Raw genomic sequence first — 20,964 nt, forward strand, 5'->3', positions numbered from 1 at the left:
CCCACTGTGCTCTATAATTTGTAATCTTTATTGTGTCTGAAGTTAAATCTGAGGCATTCCAGAGCTTAGATGCTGCGTGTGCAGCAAGGTCCAGTCAACAGCACTCTGAGCTGGGAGGCAAAAGTCCTGGTGCCAGAGGTCAGGGACTGAGCGGGGAGCTGGAGCCCAGAGATCAGTCCTCTGCTGTCTGGAGCTTGTGCAGAGCTCTGCACCAAAAGAAACAGAGTATAAAATGCTGCCAACACAGAGTGAAAGCCTCTTGCTTTCGTTTTGCACTGGTAAGAAGTGCTGCATAGACAGCAATCAAACCCTTCTCGTTGAGACCATGCAGTTATTCTACTGTGCTGTTTTCCCAGCAGCCAGGTATTTATAATGATGCTTTTCCATACTTGAGATCTGTGACTGAAAATTTAAGTGACTTGTTAGTGATGTTTCTCAGCTTTTGGATCCTGCATAAATAATATATTGATAATGGTTTGTTATTTTGCTTTGGTTTTCTTTCAAGCATTGTCAAACTGTTGTTCTAAAGTACTTTAAAAAGCAGAAGGCTTATTTTCCAGTCAGGTAGGGCTCTGTTGGAGAGATGTAATAGGGAGAAACAAGCTTTACCAGATAGGCAGGCAGCCGTCTTGATCGTACATATGTTTTAACTTGAGGAAAGGCAAAAATAGTCTTCATGCCAGAGATGTCTGAAAACTCACTGAGTTGTCATCTCAACAAACTACCAGTCAGGATCTTTGTCATTTTGTTACTGTCTTTTGTGGGGCTTTATTCACCTCTACCTGCACTTTATTGCAGGGGAAGTTTAAAAAGTCCTAGATGTCTTTTTCTTTTAATTTTTTTTATTTTATTTTATTTCCACAAAGCCTTAATCTGTTTTACATCTGTATGTGACTGCAGAAAGGCAAGAAAGGGTGAAAATGGATCAATCCACAGTAAAGCAGTAGGAGACCTACTTAGTACTATTGAACTAACTCTTGTCCTATCCTGGCAGATCTCAGCACTACAGCTTCAAAACCACTAGCAATGCTACAGAGTGTTTTTTAAGTGAAGTACTGGTATTCCCTCTTGGTACATTTCTGAAACTATAGATATGTTGGTTTGCTAGAAATATTTAGGAGAAACAGCTGGACATTACAAGAAAGCTGTCTTTTATACTTAATCTTTTTTATATGAGCTAGTTCATATTTATAACATATTTTCCTTCAGCTTTCCTCCTTCTAGCCCTCATCTCCTTAACCTTCTGTGTTTTACATTTGTGTCTAAGCACACTTTCAAATGAGAGGTCAGTGAAGATTGAGCATAGAGTTTTGCCAGTGCTAAGGGTCTGATTCTGCACTTCCGATTGATACCAGGAGTGCAATAATCAAAACTATCAAGAGAAACCCCCCATTGCCTGAATGAAGAATCAGTCTAGCATCACCACTCTGGGAGAAACCCTCAGCTCTCCAGCCCTTCCATTTTATACTTGGATTTATTGAGATAAGATATGAAGACTTGTGTGTACCTCATTTACATCCACAAATGTGTTTGCAACCATCTTCAAATTACCACTTCTGCAGCATTCCTGAATGCCTGCTATGAATGGCCTCCTTTAGGATAAAGTTACAAGCACAACATGTCTTGGTCCAACAGAACATCAGTGAACACCATGTTACCTCTGTGTTACTTAACTGGGCTTAGAGCAGATAAACAAATATCCCCCAAAGTCACTGCTGTTATTAGATCATTGTCTGGACAATGCATGGGGAATATGGAGAGTCCTAGGAGGGCTTTTTTTCCCTTACTCTGTGTTGAAATATATGGAGCTGAACAGTTGATTGTAGTCTTGGACTGAACTGAACCTTTCAGTAACTTGTATTTTAATCAAAATCAGACGTGTGTGCATATGTGTATCTTCCTGCAACCAGTCCAGAAGACTTTTCTTTAGGGTATTTTGAAATCATTACACTTAAGGGGTGATGTGGTGCCTTCTGACATTCTGAGACAATATTTATCTTCATTACAAAAAAATCATGTCATCATTGCTGTGCTCTAAACATTATAAACTAATCAAGTAATAGTTTGCTACAGGAAAGATCTTAGGAGTATCAAGACTATAAGGATAATAAATGTCCATATTTTATTGAAGAAAATGTATACAATAAAAAATAATCTCCTGCCTTTCCCACCGTTGTAAGAATTCACATTCTCTGTCAGTCCCTGAAGTTACTGTTTTCTTCTTAAGAACACACTGCTGAAAGTTGTTCAGCCAAACCTAAGCACTTAAATTTTGGTATTTGCTTGAGTATGAAACTTGCATCTCTGTGTTTTGTGATGACCATAGCCATAACATGTGCACCATGATGTGGTAAAATGACTTGCCTTTTGCAAAAGCAGCCTTTTCAAATGGGGCTGACCTGACCCGATCAAGTCAAGGGATCAGCATCTGGGATTACCATTCACCTTTCACTATGATGCAGAAAGTCTTGGGCTTTCTGAGGAGGAAGACAACCAGGCCAGCTGGCTGGGACTCACCAGTCACAAGCCTGCAGCTTAATTAACAAGTGTCTAGTCCAAAGCAGTCTGAAGAGCAGATTGGTATGATATGCTCTCTTTTGCTTTCCAGATTAGAAGATGAAAGTGTATTTTCCTGGAGAATCTGTTGCACAGACCAGGTTATGACAATCCAACCTGACAATACTGAAGACATGAATGTGGGGTTGTTATCCCAGAAGGAGAATCAAGAGTGAAGGGATTGCTTCTGCTCCAGTGCTCAGTACCAAAGATGGATTCAGTAAGAGCCAAAAGCAGCATAATATTTTAACAGTCCTGGAGAATGAGTCTTGCAAATGAAGGTTAGCCCATGTACTGCCTCATTCTTCCAGTGTTTTCTCCTTTCAGAGAGAATTGGCTTGTCAGGTTGTGTTTTAAGCCAGCTGTTCTTCATCCAGGTTCTAGCCCCCCTCATGCACTCAGAGGTCTGGAAGACAGTGCTGGCTGTGTGGGATGAAAAGGATATGTCTTGGCATATTGCTGGGCTATTAGTCCATATCACTGCGTGGTGATCCCTAGAGATGGCAAGTGGTAAATAGACTGGACAGTAGTTATCAAGTTAGAACAAAGTGGGACTGGCCAGTAGCTGGGCAGGTCCTTGGCATGTAACACAGATTTCCTGATAATGAACCAGGATACCTTGGTCACGAAGCTTGTATGCTTGCCTTCCAAACCTGCTGTTCCAAATCAAATAGATTTTTTTTTGCCTTCTTTTCTGGCATTAATAAATCATACAATTAGAAGAAAAATCAAGCTGCATATAAATTCCATGAACCAACCAAATGGAAAATCTGACAGAGAAAACACATCTATTTGCTTTTCAATTTTAAGAGTATCAGGACTTTTCCTCACAATTACAGTTAATCCACTGGTCTTCAGCTTTTCAACACGGAAAACTGGTGATGTATGTGTCTCAAGATGATGTGACAAAAAGACTTCTTTAGTTACCTTTGTGTGGCTGTGCAGAAGTTTCCCAAGAGAATTCCTCTGCCACAAACCCACCCTGCAGCTGTACAGCATACAGGAGTGGGATGGAGATGTGTATTCCTCCTCTTTCTGAGAGGAAAAAATCTCTGCATTACAGGTTGTGGATGCAAAGGTTAAATTTGGAAGGATTACTGCTAGAATAGTCTGTTCATTGACATCTCTAACTGGCCTAAGACAAGAGAAGGCCAATCTGACCCCTTTGAAGCTCCTTGTCATGGGAATGCCTTCTGGAGCTTTCCACTGATGCTTATCGCCCTGGACTGGGTGGTGTCATGAGTGCCACAAGTTAGCTCTTGGATAACGTATAGCTCATGTCTAAGATACTATTAGATTTAGAAAACAGAACCATTTCCCAAAGCCCAGAGGGAGCAGAAGGGGAAGCTAACGGGAATGGTTCTTAAAAAGTCTTATGTTTCTCTTTGGAAGAAAATTACCATCATCTATCTTTCCTTTCTTGCAAGCTCCTGGAACCTACTAGTAGTGCCCTGCTGCTGGATTTTCAGACTTCTATTTTGCTGAAGAATATCTCTCTGATGCAGGTGCCAGTGTCATTTATCAGAGGATGATGTCAACATTCCTGTGTCATATATGACAAATAACAGCAGAAAGGAGTGCCCCTCAAACTCTCTTACTTTCACTAGGCTCTTTCCTTTCTCCAGTTAAATGACATTTTATTTCCTACAGTGTTTCAGTTTAGACTTCTGCTGCCTCTAGAGAGAGTTACGTTCAAATTGACTCAGAATGAGTGATTAGTACCAGACACTGAGCTCTAAATTCAGTATTAGTGTAATACAGTTGCATGGCAATGGACGTAAACTTTGCTTTTATGCTTTTGGGGCAAATTCTGCCTCATCTTACACCTCAGAAAACACCAGAGAGCTTTTCTGATCTATTCCCAGTGGCAGAGCTGGATGGATGTGAGAGCATCTGCCTCATTCTCTGTTTCTAATGCTTTTAAAGAGATGACAGGTTTTGAGTTGGTGCTAACTGCCATATTCAGAAGAGTTTGCTTTGTAAAACATTCACCTGTTCTTTTACCAGGGGGCACTTGGCTCCAGAAATTCATGATTTGGCCCCATTCTGTATATGGGCCTGATTTGAAAGGTCATACAGAAATCAATTGGGCCAATATCCAGTGGCACACTCAATAAGTGGAGCAAAGCGAAATAAAATCTTGGGAAATAAACAGGGAGGATAGAGCACATATGCTGTTTCTAATCCTCTTTTTCTGCTTCTTCTTTCTATTTTTCTTGCTGGATGAAGGGATTTGGACTCTTCTCTCTTAAGTCATGCATGTACAAAAAGGACTTTATTTTTAACTCACGTTAAAATCCTTTCTTGGACTAAGCAGCAACAGTTTTAACATGTTAGCTGACTGTGACAACCCAGAGCAGGGAGCTTAAGGTTTATCTTGACCAGTAAATGCCTGTTAGAACTGCTACTGCTTTGACTAATGCTTGTTAAAATATCAGTATGGACAACATGTGTTTTTAAAACCACACACCTGTACTCCTAATGACAGCAAGGCCTTGGGGGAGGAAGTGATTCACAGAACTGCTGCTCCCTGCTCCTTCCACCCACTCAACATTTGTTTATCATGTATTTTCCTCTGCTCAAACATGCATGGGTCTGCCAACCCTCTGTTGGTTTTTTTTTTGTTCTGTTCTTTTCAGCTAACCAGGAGCATGGCTTCTCTTTGTTCATCACCCAAGGAAAGAGTTGGATTTCCATAACAGCTCAGTGTTCAGTAGAGGCCAGGGCACAGTTTGTCATGGTCTTAAATATCACCCCAAAAAAGAAAGTTTTTCCCATCTTGTTCTCTCTCACTGCACTAGTCCAAACATTAACACAGATAAACAAGGAATTATTTAGAGAAACTAATCCAACCAAAGAGAACCATAAATAACTTGATTTTTCAGAGGTACTGACATTTAGTCATAGTATTTCACACCTTCCATCTAAAATCAATAGAAACAGCAAAGCTGCTTGTGGACTTTAAGTTTCTTGGAACAGAACAGATTTTTTTTTTCATTCAGTTATCTTACAAATAACAAAATTGTTGATTTCAAACAACCTCTATGAAAGGACAGGCTTGTTCGCAAGGTCTGAGGGAGATTTGGGGCTAGGATAGTGAAAGTAGTAATTTAGATGAACCCCCTTCATTTTATGCTTGATTTAAAATTTATGCATAAGTTTGCATTAAGAAAATCCAAACCAATTACAGTGACTTTAACAGGAGAATGTTATCTGCATGGTGACCTGTACAGAAAAAAACCTGATGGAATTAACTAAGCACAGCATAGTTCCTGGAGCAAACTGGGAGTAGAGCAGCCTTTCCTGGTATTATTGGTGAGAGCAGAGGGGATCTCTCACTCACGGATGCAGCAGTGACTAAGATGTTTTCATACATTTATATTTTCAAAGGTTTCTTCAGAAGGAATAGATTTAGCAACATACCTCTCCTTTCTTTTTAATATGAGAACTGAACTTTTTTTCTGTACGCTTCTAGTGTTTCCCCAAAGCAGGGGTCCGTTAGCTCCAGGCTCCAACAGTCCCAAGGGCTGTGATCTTATCTTACGCTGCCAGAGATCATTATACACATCACTGTCATGTTGCTATGTTGTTGGTGAGGCTTTTTTTCCCTTCTGTTTCATTTTATTTGCTTTTTACAGATGGGGAAAAAAAAGGAAGTAGGGTTTTTCTAGCCCTTAGACATGTAACTGGAGACAAAAGGCCTCAATTTCTCTTGCTCTTCTCTTACAATTCTACCGGCTGAAGTACTGCTTTCCACAGGATGAATTGCTGATATTCCTACTTACACAAACTAAGGGCAGCAGCTGAAACTTCCAGTCTGTAACTGTCTTAACTTAGACAGTACCAACATTAATATTCATAATGGTAAAGCTTTCATTATGGTTTCTATTCCATAGTCTGAGATGTATTCCTCATTCTCTAGTTACTGATATATTTCTGATGTGCCCAGCAGGTAACTTCTCGGAGTCACACTAGGTCAAGCTTACTTTAAGAAAAGGAGGAAGGGTAAAGGCAGGAAAGGCTGAAAACTGTGAGTTTCCTGTGTCTTACAGTAAGGCTTATTCAGTATTTCTGAGTGGGGCCACAGCAGTTTCTTTAGTAAAGGCTGTTTACCAAAACTGCCACTAGTTTCCTTTGCTTTTTTAATGTGTCTCAAAAGTAACACAGAAATCTTATAAATAGTCTGTCCTAGTGATTTAAAGTATATATTAATTTATTTAAAATCCTTAGGGCAGCTTTCATAGCTCTGCTGAAGTTCCCAGGGAACCAAAACTTGTGTTGAAGGAGGCCTATGGCAATACTGGTGAAGACAGGGGTGGTAGTGAGGAATGCCATGAAGTTCAAGTGTCACAGGTTGTCCATCTTCATGCTGGAGAGTGGGACTGGCTTTCTTACCTTATTCCTTGTGTATCACCACTGCTAAGGTCATGTCTGAGCATGTCTTCCTGGTAAAATGAGGGTGTAAGAGGGACGCAGCCAGGTCAGCTGCTTTGAGGTAATCTGGAGTAGGAGTTGCAGCAGACAGCACACTGAGTAAGGAAAATTTAGGAGGTGCTAGACAGAGCCTTGCTGGAGTTTTGCCCTTATGAAGAGACTGTGTGCTTAATGGAGATTCTAAGTCAGAGAAGGATTTAAATCTCCCAAGTCTGAGGCCCAAACTAGCAGAGGAGGGTCAATCCTCTATGACACAAAGCCTCAAGAGGAAGAAGAAGAATGTCCAGTCTTGGATAAATTACACTGATCGTTTGAGTGCTTTTCTGTGGTGGCTGAGGTGTGAATTTGAACCCCTCCAAACAAGCAGATGCCACCTCTAAAAACTGTCCTAACTTGCAGCTATGCCTTATTCTAGTGTGAGTACACATTTTCTTTACCTTTGTATTTAGCACAGTGCCAGGGGAAAGGAGTCAAGGACAAAGAATGGCTCCTTTAGCTCTTCAGTTTATTAGAATTTGTGGTCTTCATACAATGCTTGCAATATGGAAATATAACTTTATTATTCAATGTTAATTAGACTTCCAGCAGGGAGCAGTAAAGACTACAAAGGTCCATTTTATAACCTGTACCCCCACTAAGGCATGACTGCTTCTCTAACCCCTAGCTCATAGCTACATGCACTATGATGTATTGTAGGTGTAATTGTGCCAATGTTGGTGTATTTCCTGGGATGGAATAATGGTTGGGAATATCAGGACCATTCACTCCTCCCCACTATTTTTATTATTTTCAAAAGTTCCTAGAGACTATTTTAGATCGGGGTTGCAACATGTCAGACAAAAAGGTAACTAGAGGTTGGCTCCTAATGTGAAGAACTTGTACTCTAAAGAAGCAAGACAGGCAAAAGTAAGAAGAGAAACAGAACATGGAATGATTTATCTGGGGTCATGGGGCGGGTCAGTGGCGGAGCTAAGATCAGAGTCTGTGTCTCTTGGTTTCTGCCAAGACATCACGTAGAACATGTCCACACAAAGGAATGTTTTAGATATACACGTGGAAATTGCAGGACTTCACTAGCATTGGAAATATTTCCATTTAGAACAGGAGTGTTAAAGATTAACCTTAACAGTCCTCCTTTTCTGCTGTCATTCAGTTCCTTTCCTCAGTATCTTTGAAAACTTTGTACATTCCACCAGCTCTTCATGTTGGGGGTTTTCTCTGCTTGTTAATGATATCTGGGCTTCCATAGGGTAGCAACCTCTTATGACAACAACCTTTTATTTGCCCACATCTTCAATGAGATGACAGATAATGGGAGGAAGTCAGATACATTTAAAATATACTTAGTTTTAACAGCACTGAGACACTTAACTTGTCAGCAATCCAATTATTAATCAGATTAATGGACTTTAATAAATCCACTGCATCCTTAGGACAATTGCCTGGTTTATATTTCATGCATGCAAAATAGAGCTTCTCAGCTATGAGAACTTTAATATGAATACTAAAACTGAGAAGTAATCCTTAGCTTACTCTGCTACCACACCTTGCATGCAAGAATACTGATCATTGCCTGCGTAGGAACATCATTTAATTATGTTTTCTCACTTCTGAGCTTAATGCTATTGAAGGAAATCCATCAGCATTTAATTAAAGACTAAATGCAGTCAGTCTTTCTAGCTGTTTTGGTACCCACTTAGAAATATATTTGATACCTAGACAATCAAAAAGGATACCAGAGGTAACAGCATTAGAGAAGTTTTTGTAAGAGAATGGGAATCTAATTTGTATCTGAAAATTAAATTTATATCTGAGATTTTAAAAAAACATTTAAGAGCTATTGAACCCCCATCTGTGTTTGAAAGTAATGGAAGTCATCCAGTTAGATCTTTACCTTTCCAGGGGAAATTTTTTTTGAAAAATAATTTTTAAAGTTTCTGATTTAAGTCCAGGGATGCTTCAAGCCCCTGAAACATTTTACAATGGAAAAAATGCTGCAGCATATTCCTGTTGGCTTCATACACAACTTGACATTTCAGATTGAGCAATGCTGTATTCTGTGTACAGAATCTAATTCTGTTATTCTACTTTATAAACTGAATTTTGTAAAATTCAAACTTTCAAAAGGAAGGTAAGAAACAAATAACTTGAGTTATGACTCCTACAAAGAAGGCATGTCCAGTGCAAATCATATGAAAGTAGGTAAAGAATTAATCCATTTCAGTTAATTTTAGATCAGGTCTGGAGATCAGTGTGTTTAGAACAGAATGTCACAGAAGTCACTAATGTTAATGTCATGATAGCATTTTTCCTTTGAGTGGGGATCATGAACAAACGAAATTAACACAGGCTTTAATATTGATTTAAGAAGGTGCAGCAGGAGCTCTAAGGACTGCTTAATGTTAAGCACATGAATAAGTGCTCTCCAGAAGAATTTTTTTTTAATTTAGACGCTATGTACCTGTACATAGTATCTGTGTGGGAATGAACTTTTTAGACTATAAAACAAAAAGCTATGAAATACACAGTGAGAGAACTCTGAAGGGAAACAAATAATAGAGGTTATATTGGTAACCTTTTTAGATTACCAAATTAAACTTAATTATAACCTGTTTTTTACTTCATCATTGTAGTACTGAAACCTACTTATCCACTTTTATGCATTTGTCTTGTTCTGTATTTTACATGGTTGGGTTTCTCACCTGAAGTGTAGGCTTGCTTTCCTCCTGAAGGAAGGCTCATGGGGGCTTTTAGAGCAGAAATAATAAATAACTGACTTCTCTTATGGAGCCATTAAACTTTTTCCATGTTCCATGAAGTAAACAGGTACTGTACCCAGAAATGCAAAGTCTCTGCCAAGTTTGTACATGTTTGTCTTTAATTATGGCATATATTTCCTCTGGCATGATTTATTGGTTTCCTTTGTAGTTTTGTCACAGAGTTTACTTGCCATTTCAGTCTCAAGTAGCCATTAAATTTTTTCCTTCTCTTGGCAAGAAGTAAATCTGTACAATTTGCTGATTTGTTTATTACTGTCTGGCAACTTAACCCTGCTCAAAGTCAGACATTTTAAATATGTCAGATCATCTTAAAGCTACTTACTAGTTACATGGGTGACGTTATATGTGTGCAGAGAAATTAATTCCGAGTACTACAAATGAGTCCTTCGGTAATAGCCAGGAGTCATAATGTATGTGACATATGAACCCTTCTAAATTACAGCCTACACTAATTAGATCAGTTATTGCTACATTCCAATCCCTGAAACAATTTGCTTAAAGCAGTAGTTACCTGTAATGAAAAGACAGATTTGTGACTGGCAGCAGCGTCTTCTCTGTCACTCAGTGCATGGACTATGCGCTTGGGTCCAACAGCCTTGTGCCATCTGTGTCTCCAGTGAGACCAGCTATCATCAGGGAGGTAGCCTAAGACATTGAGAAAATACTTGGGAAAGCACAGTGGCCTTGTGGATTTAAACATTTAGAAGGTTTTGATCCTATTTTTCTGGGTTTAGTGCCATTTAGGTGCTTATTTGTCAGCTACTCCCTCTGTGTAGCATCTTTGGTCTCTTCATTATGTCTTGAGTTCCTTTTTAAGAGTTCAGACATTTTGCTATTAGTAGTTTTTTTTTTTTGCTTCACATGAGACAAGATATTTGCTCTTGCTGCCTAGTCTTTGTACTCTCGATCCTGCAGGAAAAAATAACTAGCTGAGACAATGTTTCAGACCGAAAAGCACATGAATTTTGCTAGGGGAAAATTTTTCTGGACTCTGTGCCCAGACAAACTACTGTCAGTAATTTTGCTGAGAACAGATGTCAACAGGAGACTGCTTATTTATTTAGATGTGGGTCTATTAACTTGCTTTTTCATTGTGATAATTGGTACAAATCTGTAAACAGTACAAACTACTTGTTAATTGGTTGATACTGCAAAGTTGGAAAGGGAAGGTGAAAATTCTGAATGTTTTTTCACAAATAGATTCTACCAAGAAAAGGGTTTTTTAAAAAAATCACAGTAGCAAATTGTGAGAAATGCTACTTGCATGTTTTGAAATACAGCTAAAATGCAAGCAATGAAAAAGTGGCTTGGTTGGTTCTTTTGCTTGTTTTTACTGGACATTTTTCTAAATGTCAGGTCCTGTGTTCTGTGCTGAAACTGTGTGATTTTGACTTCCCTCTCACTGTAGAGCACAGAGGAACAACACAAAGCAGAACCAGTGTGGTTTCAGCACCTGGATGTGGAGAGTGGTGTTAGGAATCCCAGTCCATGAAGCTGGACATTCCACAGACCAGCTGCCGTGGAACACTGCAGCACATTCCTGAAGTTGGCAGTGTTGGGAATTGCCTTTTTATGTTTTGAGCCACTCCTCTGCCCTGCACTGAGCTGCGATCCTGGCTCGTGCTACTCCACCAGGTATCTGGATCTTAAACAAGCTATACTGGGAGCAGAGAAATCAGTGAGATTGTGGAGGGGTTCTACTGCTTACGGGTACATTGCTGTCCATAATGAAGAGACCCTGACAGAAGTCCTCAGTCACTGTTATGGTTCTGGCCAGCGTGGTTCAAAATTGAAATGTTCTTCAGAAATGGTGTCATTCTCTGGAAATCGCAAAACAGGTTTGATTCTTGATTTGGCCTCTTTTGCTCCTGCTTCCTGTACCTATATCTGTGTAATGAACATGTTGAAATTCAAACTACATATTGCTTTGTCATAACACAGGAGCCCCCATGAGTTTTACTGTGAGCTGCTTACATCTGCCCTGCATAATTACTCAGACTCCACTGGCTGGTCTCCCAAAGCCTGGACCACAAAGTTATCTGAAATTCCCCTCTGTACCAACCCATCTTCTAACTGCAGACCTCTTTGTCTGCCTTCTTCCCTGCAGCTGGGAATATGAGGTGCTCATTTTACTTAAGGAATGTATTTTGCGTGGAGGACACATCTTCGTCACCCCTCTCTTGTCATGACATCTTTTCCACTAGTTTTTAGGTGTGTGTGTGCTTTTGGGTTTTTTTAATTAACTCTAATACACTTCTTTGTCACTGTTTTCTCAGTACACTGAGTACATCTGGAGAGGAAGGGGTAGAAGGTATACAAAAAAATGGCAGCTTTTTTTTGTACTTTATCTAACTCCTGAAACAACTTCTAGTTTTTACTTGGCACATGAACTGTTTTGCTGGGCAAACACTGCTGAGTATTATGTCCAAGCAGCCAAAGCAGTACCATTGCACAGGTTTGTTTCATTTTCCCAATAGCTTTTGTAAAATAACTAGGAAAGAACCTGCAATACTTAATGAGGTTGACAGACAGGGAAAGGTCAAAAACAAGCAGGAGACCTGTTCTGACTCATTCCTCCTGGACTTACAACTTGTTTCTTAGACCAAACAGTACTTTTATTAAAAAAAAAAAATTAAGAGATGACAGGCTGAAACTGCCTACTTTCCTTTCAGTGTCAGAAGACATAAATAGTTTAAGTCTGCAGTGGTTTCTGATTGAATATCCTTTTGAAGTAATGATAGCTATAATTTAAAGCAACAGTTACCATATTTTCTTCTCTTTGTGACATTCTTTGATGCCCTAAGTATAAATCTGCTTAAAATAGCTATATCCATGCCTGAGTATACAACCAGGATTTTCAGAGGTTCTGCCTCTAATTGCCATCATATGTACCTAATATCACAAACATAACTGCCTAATGACAATGTTGCTGCAAATACTTTCTTGACATAAGAAGAAAAGTAAATTCAGAGGTGCACATTAAGTTTAAATTGTTTGCTAAGACTAAAACTTTTGCAAAGAAATTATTTTTAATTAGCATAAATACTTTTTCAGGGCTGCTTGGCCCCAGATGTATATTCAGCTGGTAAAAGGAGTATAATATTATGATCTAATACAGAATCAGAAAATTACTGATTTTTGGGGACAATTACAAAAATATTTTGGTATAATATAATTCCATACTTTGTTGTTGCCTCAAGCAAATATGTATATACTCCATCAAATAGATTTTTTCCCCAAAAAATTGATGCAACTTTAAAAAAATATATACAGTTTGGGCATAAATGGAGGTTCATGGGCATCTTTCTCTCTCAGTTAATTTCTCTATCTGCTATTCTGTTAAGTTTCCATTCCATACTCTTGCAATTAGAACAAAAACCGAGCCTCTGAGTATATTCACTTTAAGAGCATCTCAGTATTATCCTGGTGCATTGTGTAAAATAATGGACGCACACAATGCATTAAATATTAAATATTTTAATTAACATATTCAGTATTTTAATTTTTAATAATAAGCCTTTAATGATTTGAGTGAGTTGTCATGTTTATCTTTTGGCATCAGGGAATAGATATTATTTAAAATAAGATAATAAAAAACCAATGACATTAGAGACACCACACAAAAAAAATTAAAACAAAAACAAAACCACAACCAAACTAATAAAAAACCCAAACTACAGAGTCATCTCTTTGGGGACCAAGTAAGGATTACCAGCTCATAGAAGAGTATTTGCATGGTTGAGAAAGAATCTGGACAGATAGTAAAAGGAAGCAGGACAGGAGAGACAAATTATGATATTGTTTTAAAGCCCATCAAGATGGGTGTCACAGATAACTGTGTTTTATGAAGTTTATTGTTTAATATACTTCTTCTGGTTCTATGTTGTTCCTTCCAGTTGAGACCATCAAACCCTGCTGGCCTCACTTGCTAGAACATATTCTGCATTTTTATCACCTGATGCTTTCTCCTAATTACATGAAGTTCAGATCTATGATAGCTCAACTGACTTCCAAAGTAAATGTATAACTTTATAAACAAGGCAGGTTGGAAACACAAGCATTCTTGCTGCAGCAGCAGCAGCATACTTGGCAAGGGCCAGTTCCTTTGCCTTCCTTGATAACTAAAACACAAGACAATTTGTAGTGGTGTCACTGTGACTCTCACAAGTGCTCCAGATCTCTGGTGCCTCTCAGCCTCATTTATAACAGAGCAACAGCAGAATAATACTCTTAGTTGATTTGGTAGTGTAATGAGTAATTCTCATACATGGCAATGGAGGAGTTAGGCTTGTACTTCTAGAGTATAAAATTACTGATAAGCTATTCTCCCTTTTCCCAGCTCTCAGATGTAACTGAGATATGGAGGGATGAGGTTTCAGCTTTGTGGCTCTGTTTCTGGACTCTAGCCTTTCACAGTATGCAAACTCATGATCTTGCCACTCAGGGAGTAAATTTCTTCACCAATTCTTCAGAGATTCAAAGTGCAGATAGGACAGCACACGAAGTCCTGCATCTGAGCTAATTGCAAACACATTCAAAGCAGTGGATGGGAAAGTCTTTAACCTCTTTGTTTGCTTCCAAAAGGCATTTTGCTCAGTCTGGTGTGATGAGTCAAGAACTGCTTTTACTGTTTGGACAAGAAATCCTTCATACAGTCTCGAAACCCCTTTTGAAGAGACCCAATCATCATTCCTGCCCAACAGCAAGGTAAGTCTCGGCTTTGATGTATACAGGCAGTAAATGGGCAGGTTTTGGTGTTTCCTGGCACCTCCTGGATCTCTTGAGAAAGCAGTAGAGAGAACTGTGATGGCCAAGATCTCATGTTAAAGACAATATGACAGTCTGTGTTCTGAGGTTCACTAATGACCCTGCCCCTCTGGGAGATGAGAGGCTTGTTGAGCCAGAGTGCGCCCTCCATGGTACCAGTAAATAATTTAGGCTGGCCATCAGCATGGCTGGGACAATGCTTCTCTGTGGAGGAGAGAACCCACTAGAACTTAAACTAAGAAACAACAAGGTGGGTAATGCAGACTCTTATGCTAATGGAAAAGCCTTTCTGCATGAGGAAACAGGAGTTCAAGTCAGTATGGAAAGATAAACGGTAGTCTACTATAGAAAATTCATGTGCAGCAGAGACCTGGAGATGCTACAGATCAAGGGACAACCCAGATCACAGGAGGACATTCAAGTCACTGCACAGCTGGGTCATGTGGCTATTTTTATTACAAGGTAAAGAAAGGCAGCGGAGTTTCAAAAATGTAAGTCTTCTCTGGAAAATTGGTTTGGTTTGTTTTCAACAACTGGTTTCACTCCAAAATCCTCCTGTTTCCTAACAGTATCAGACACCATCAAGAAGACCATTTTATTTATCTGCTGCATATATTACATCTTACATCATAGATTTCTAGTATCTAAAAATGAGATTCTAAAATAGTAAAATTACAGTGATGAATTTACAATTTACTAGTATAAATCCAAATCCAATACAGTGTGTCGTAAAGGAGTAAATTTGAAACCAGTTACATGAATGCAATAAAACTGATTATTTTGATGCCAGAAACTGCAGAAGATATGAAACTGCTGGGAATCATTGGTGACTGTGTGTACCCTCTCCCTCCAAACAGGGAGATATTCAATTCTTTTTCAAGTAAATACATAGAATAAGAAACTTGTACAGTTTTGGGAAGGCAACATTTGTGCCTGTGCAGGTGCAGATGCAGTGCTCTGTACCATGATTGCTGCCATGGCCATTCCCTAAAGTTACCCACTGCAGCTCTCATGCTAGCAGAAATTTGTTTATCTCTTTATGATCACAGCTGGAATCAAATGTTCCCAGATTCTGCATATTAAAGAAATCACTTGAGATTTTCATGGTTAAAAATTGTGGGCAATAATAGTTAGAGAGGAGCAGAAAAAAAAGTACTGTGAGAGTCTAGCAGAAGCCTGTGCCTGGGTTAACTGCTAAACCATGCCCAGGAGCCCACAGCTCTGCAAGACATGGCCCTGCCCGTTTTTGTTCAGAAAACATGTTTCTCAGATGGTATTGCAGAGGCTGGACGGTGATTTTGTTGAAGGCAATGGGGAGAATGGATCAGAATGTGGCCTTATTTCTGCTCCAGGCTAAATGGGAAATTATCCTTTATTTTTTTTCAAAGTACTCAAGCCAGCATTGTATGGTTTTCCTCCTTATTTCCTTTTGTTCCTATTCAAACATCTGTCTGAAGTAGTGCATTACATACTAATTTGGTTGGAGCTTTTTTTTTTTTGCATGGTTGGGTGTGATTACAGTCTTTCCCTTCATTTTCATTAATTTGCTTCATTTATTTGCTTTTGATCTTTTATGGGGCCTTATAGTATCTGTGTGTGTGAGAGCGAGCACGTGTGTGTGCATGCAAACAGGGAAAATTTCTGCATTCATTTCTTTTTGGACATTCACTGCACTTTCTCGATAGAGCTGGCAATGGGGCTCTTGGGTTACTGATGCTTGTACAGGGGCCCTGATTCTCTTCCTCACCATGTGGCAAGAGACAGTGGCATCAACAGGGTGCTCCCACCTGGGCACCCACATGCCCTTGACCTTGGGCAGGGCAGTGTGTGAGCAGCAGGATGTGTGAGTCAAGAGCCATGCACTGCCCATGTATTTCAAGTGGGATACCAAAACCCCTTCTTGAAGTGGTACTTCCGTGTGCTGCTTTGCTGCTGCTCTGGCTTGTGGGTGCACGGAGCAGGATGCTGTGGGAAGGGGCTGTCGGCTGGATTTCCACACTGTTGGTCCGTGTTTCTAGAGGGGTGTCTGTGACTCAAACATTTCCTCTGATGCTCTCTTGGTAGTCTTTGGCCTACAGGAAGGACTGTAAATATATTTAATACAAACTGAAATAAGTACATACGTTTTGAGATCATTGCTGGCAGAAATCAGTGCTGATCTGCCATTCTTGCAGGTTCCCAGTGTCTCATGATAAGAGGAAGGCTTGGCCTTCAGGCGCAGCCCCAAGCATTGTCCAGGACACAGGGACTGCCCAGCCAGCACACATTTAGCTCTGAAGTGCCCCCTTGTCTTCTGCAGAGGAACACATCTATTTGCTTCTCCTGCATTGCGTTATCCTCACTCCTGATAGCATAAGCATGGTGATAGGGCTGTGGCAGAGGACGTGTTTCACCTTTCCTTTCTTTCCCTTTCCCTCCCATCAGAGTGTGTTGATACATGTGTTTTGCCTAGATCGTTTCCTGTAAAGTTGGAAGGTAAAGCTCTCCATCACATGTCATCGTTGTCTATAATTACTGTTCTGTCATTGTCCTGGAGAGGAGCTGCTTCTGTCACCCATCATCAGCTTTCTTCTCATCTTTTTGAAGCTTCACTTTCTCTCCTAGGTACCCAGGAACAGACTGATGATAGACTCTGTGATGTTTTTTGATCTTTCCCCTCATACCCTTGGATCTTACTCACCAATCTTCTTTGCCTTTCTGTCATTGCTAATAAATTTTCTTTCTGTTAATGTTATCTGTATGTTAATATCCTGCAGGAAAAGATGCCATAGTAGGAAATACTAAGTCCAGAGACAAGAGACATTACCTTGGTTTGGCCAGTGTGCATAATTTTAGCAATAGCAATCCATGCAAGTCTTCTAATGCATAAATCCTCCAATAAAAGCCATGTTTAATGGGCAGTTACATGGAATGACAAAGGAGAGGTTCATATTTAGCAAAAGCCTTGTGTTTCTGAAATAATTTTTATCGTCTTGTACTGCAGACATATTCACACATTTTTTGCTCTATCAAGCTGTGGTCAAGGAGATCTGGCCCTGCCATTGTTCTTATTTCTCAGGCAATGTTTTGTAATAACGCCTGTTATTCCTTTTTCTTGACATATTTTATATAAATATTATAAGAATATGTTTGATTTTTACCATCTCATCTAGAACCTTTTAAAATTCCTTCTCAAACTAAAAGCATACCACTGCTTGAAGAAAAATAAGCACAGTACCCTTATCACTCTGGTACTGTTTTCTTCTAAAATACCTCCCATTTGGAAGTCTTTACTGTAATAACTGGGATATGAACACAAAGGCTGGAATTTTCCCAAATAAGAAAGCTTTAAGCCATAATTTCTTAGTACAAAAGCTTCTTTTTTGTTAAATTATATATAAGTATTTTCAGCAGGACCTCCTATGCACAACTATATGGTGAGCTCTTCCTTTTACAGTATCAGCTGAAAAATACATCTTCTATACCGTTTATATCCATGTCACTGTTACAAACAAATCTTGCTTTACTTTAGAGTGTGAGTCAGAGACATACAGTCAGAGATATACGCACAAAATGTGTGTCTGCTTTTTAGTTTTGGGATCATTGCCCTCTGATCTCACTTACCTCTTTTACTGCTGTGCAGGAATGCAAACCCTGGATTACAGTCTGGACAAAAGCACAGGTTGGGCATGAATGAATCTATAGATTCCCCAAACAAATGAGAACATACAGATTCTTTTAACTCATGGTACTGCTGACTGTAGTCTTTCCTTTCTTTTTCCCCTTTATGCACATTTACATCCATATTAAGAAGAGTGAAATCCATCCTGTTCTTCAAAAGAAAAACCTGCTGCTGTAACATGTCACCTACTGCTACAGCTGGGATTTTTCAGAGGAATTTTCAGTGGGATTTGGTGCCTAACTGCCCTAAATTCTTTTGGAAATCCCAGTCTAATAGTCCTATATGGGGGTGTAAAAACTGCCTTCCATAAAGGAATTTTCCTTTTCATTTTGCACCTCTCTCCTAGGCCAGCTGGGACACAGCATCTCAAGCAAAAAAAAAAAAAAAAAAAAAAAGGCATTTCCAGCCTCCTCTGCTCACAAAGGAACATGTTTCATCCCCCTCAGCAGCACCGGTGCCCGCTGGCTCAGGAAGAAGAAACTTGATGATCACACCACTGCTGGGGTCAGTAGTATGTTACACTGCCTACATTTTCTTTTGAACTCTCAAAAATGTGTTTTGCCTTCCCATTGGCATTATTCCCAAAACACTGATAACACTACAAATACTAAGCACCTTACAGCTCTAGTCTATATCAGTTAGGTGGGGTTTTCTGTGAGTTTCCCATTAAAGGGTATGTAAGAAATGCCTGATCCAATGAAGTAAATACCAACTGATATGTTTGTTTTTCAGCATATGCTTAGAGAGTTTAATTTAGCATAGAAGAGCAACTAAGAATCAAGTATTGTTATGGTAAAACACTTCCTTTCAAGTAGAGTTATATGTGATCCCATAATAAATCCAGATATGCATCATTGTTTATTAGAAAGTGAAAATTTAAATTAAGAGTATCAAGTTCCACTCTCTGCTATTATCTCAGTGTATTTGGGTTTGTGAAACATGAGCATTCAGCAGCAAAACCTGCATGAAATCTTCCAATTGTGAATGCTTTCTCCTTGTAAGAATTTGCAATGAATTTCTGGAAATTTGCTAAGTCCCCAAGGGAATAAGAATTCACAGTTCTAACTAACCCTGAGGGTCATGTTATCACACAGATTAACTATTCTCAACCAATTTCTGAAATTCATTAGGCAGCTAAGGCTTTCTATCAACATTAGTAATGTGTACTTTCTTTTTCTACATATTTGTCCTTAAATATATTTATTAGGTCCCTGACACACAGTGGTCCTCCTTCCTCTTATTAATCAGCTTCTCATGTGCCCCTGAAGAAGCATCTCAATTCACATGTTCAGCTAATTATTCTTCCAATTATTCTTTTTAAAGGAGGCAGTACACAGTACCACAACTATTAATACATAGTGCTATTCCACAACAGTGTATTTGGAGAAATAGTATCAATAAGTGTATTTTTTCAACCCAGACAAAGTTTTATGTTTTACTGAATTAAATAAGAAGTGTAACATTTCCCAGAAGCCAGTAATACCCGTGTCTGTGTTATGGACTTTATAAGTAAAGCCAGGATTCTAATAGAATAGAGAGTCAAATATATCAGAACAAGGATTTTTCTAGTATTTACATCTCAGATAAGGTCTCTCCTGCTTAAACTGATGCATACCATGGACAGTGGTGGCATATGAAGGTGATCAGCACATTTGGGGTGAAGCCCATTAGCTACATATTTTCAGAAAAGTACAGCCTCACAAAAGGATTGCCTATGAACAGGAGACTGGAGGCTTCCTCAATCATTAAGTCCCATATCAAGTTCATGCAGGCACTGTATTACGTAATGCCCCAAACTGATCTGTCAAGCTGACCTGTCGGAAGCAAACAAGGGCTTGGTTTGGGTTGCGGTTTTTTGGTTGGATGGTTTGGGAATTTGTTCTATCCCAAAAGCTCCCTATCCTGATGGGTTAGGGCTTTCTTTTAGTATCCAGACATTCTTGGTTCATTTACATCCACTTCTTCTTGTGCCAACACTGTCCTATAATTTCTAGCCTGTAAACTGAAAGGACAAACAACGTACTGGCTCTGTAGTAAGGAACAGGTTGAAATGCCTCTGGGTACAGAGAGTTGGAAGGTGCCTGGGAGATGGCCCAGGTGACCCTCACTCTTATATTGAGGGAAACATCTCTGAAGGAAAGCACTGTTTCATTCCCAAGCAGCTAGGGCATAAATATTTTTCTCTTCCAGAAAGCTTCTGCAAAATGATAGTCTGCTTTTACACCAAACCATTTAATAAGTTTAATTAAATGGAAGCTTATGATAATTAAACCAAAAGCCTAAGGGCCCTGTTCTGTGAGGACTTACTCCTTGCATAAGACCAATTTCCATATAATTTAGACAACAAAATAGCGGAACAGTACTTTGCCATCTAATTTATATGAAATTGGTATTCTCCAACCCAGATTTATATTACACTGTAAACACACTTGTATCTTGGCAGATACCTCCAGTACAAGTACTGGAGCAGAAAAGAAAGAAAAGATTTTTAAAAGGGAAAACCCCTTTAAAAAAACAAACAAACAAAACCCCCCAAAAAACCCAAACTAAACTAAATAAACCTGAATGTGCAAATTAAACCACAATCTGATAAACTCAGCATGAGGATCAAATATCCTTAAACAAATTCTCTAACATAGCAGGTACTTGTAGGTTCTCCTTTCATAACAAATTTGCATATTTACTACTTCTGGGTGTTTTCTTGAACTAGTGTTTGCGATCAGTGCTAGAAAAAAACCCACGCTCTGTGTTTTGGAATTTCTTACT

General features: G+C 39.2%; 1 long non-coding RNA gene across 1 annotated transcript; it reads left to right on the forward strand.

The window, feature by feature from the left end:
* Positions 1-193: 193 nt before the first annotated feature.
* On the forward strand, positions 194-19,137 carry LOC139677660 (uncharacterized). Its single transcript, XR_011698897.1, has 3 exons — positions 194-278; positions 14,355-14,477; positions 18,545-19,137. It is a non-coding gene; the product is annotated as an uncharacterized lncRNA (long non-coding RNA).
* The last annotated feature ends 1,827 nt before the right edge of the window (positions 19,138-20,964 follow it).

This window comes from Pithys albifrons, chromosome 12 (assembly GCF_047495875.1).
Source record: "Pithys albifrons albifrons isolate INPA30051 chromosome 12, PitAlb_v1, whole genome shotgun sequence".
Classification (NCBI taxonomy): Eukaryota; Metazoa; Chordata; class Aves; order Passeriformes; family Thamnophilidae; genus Pithys; species Pithys albifrons.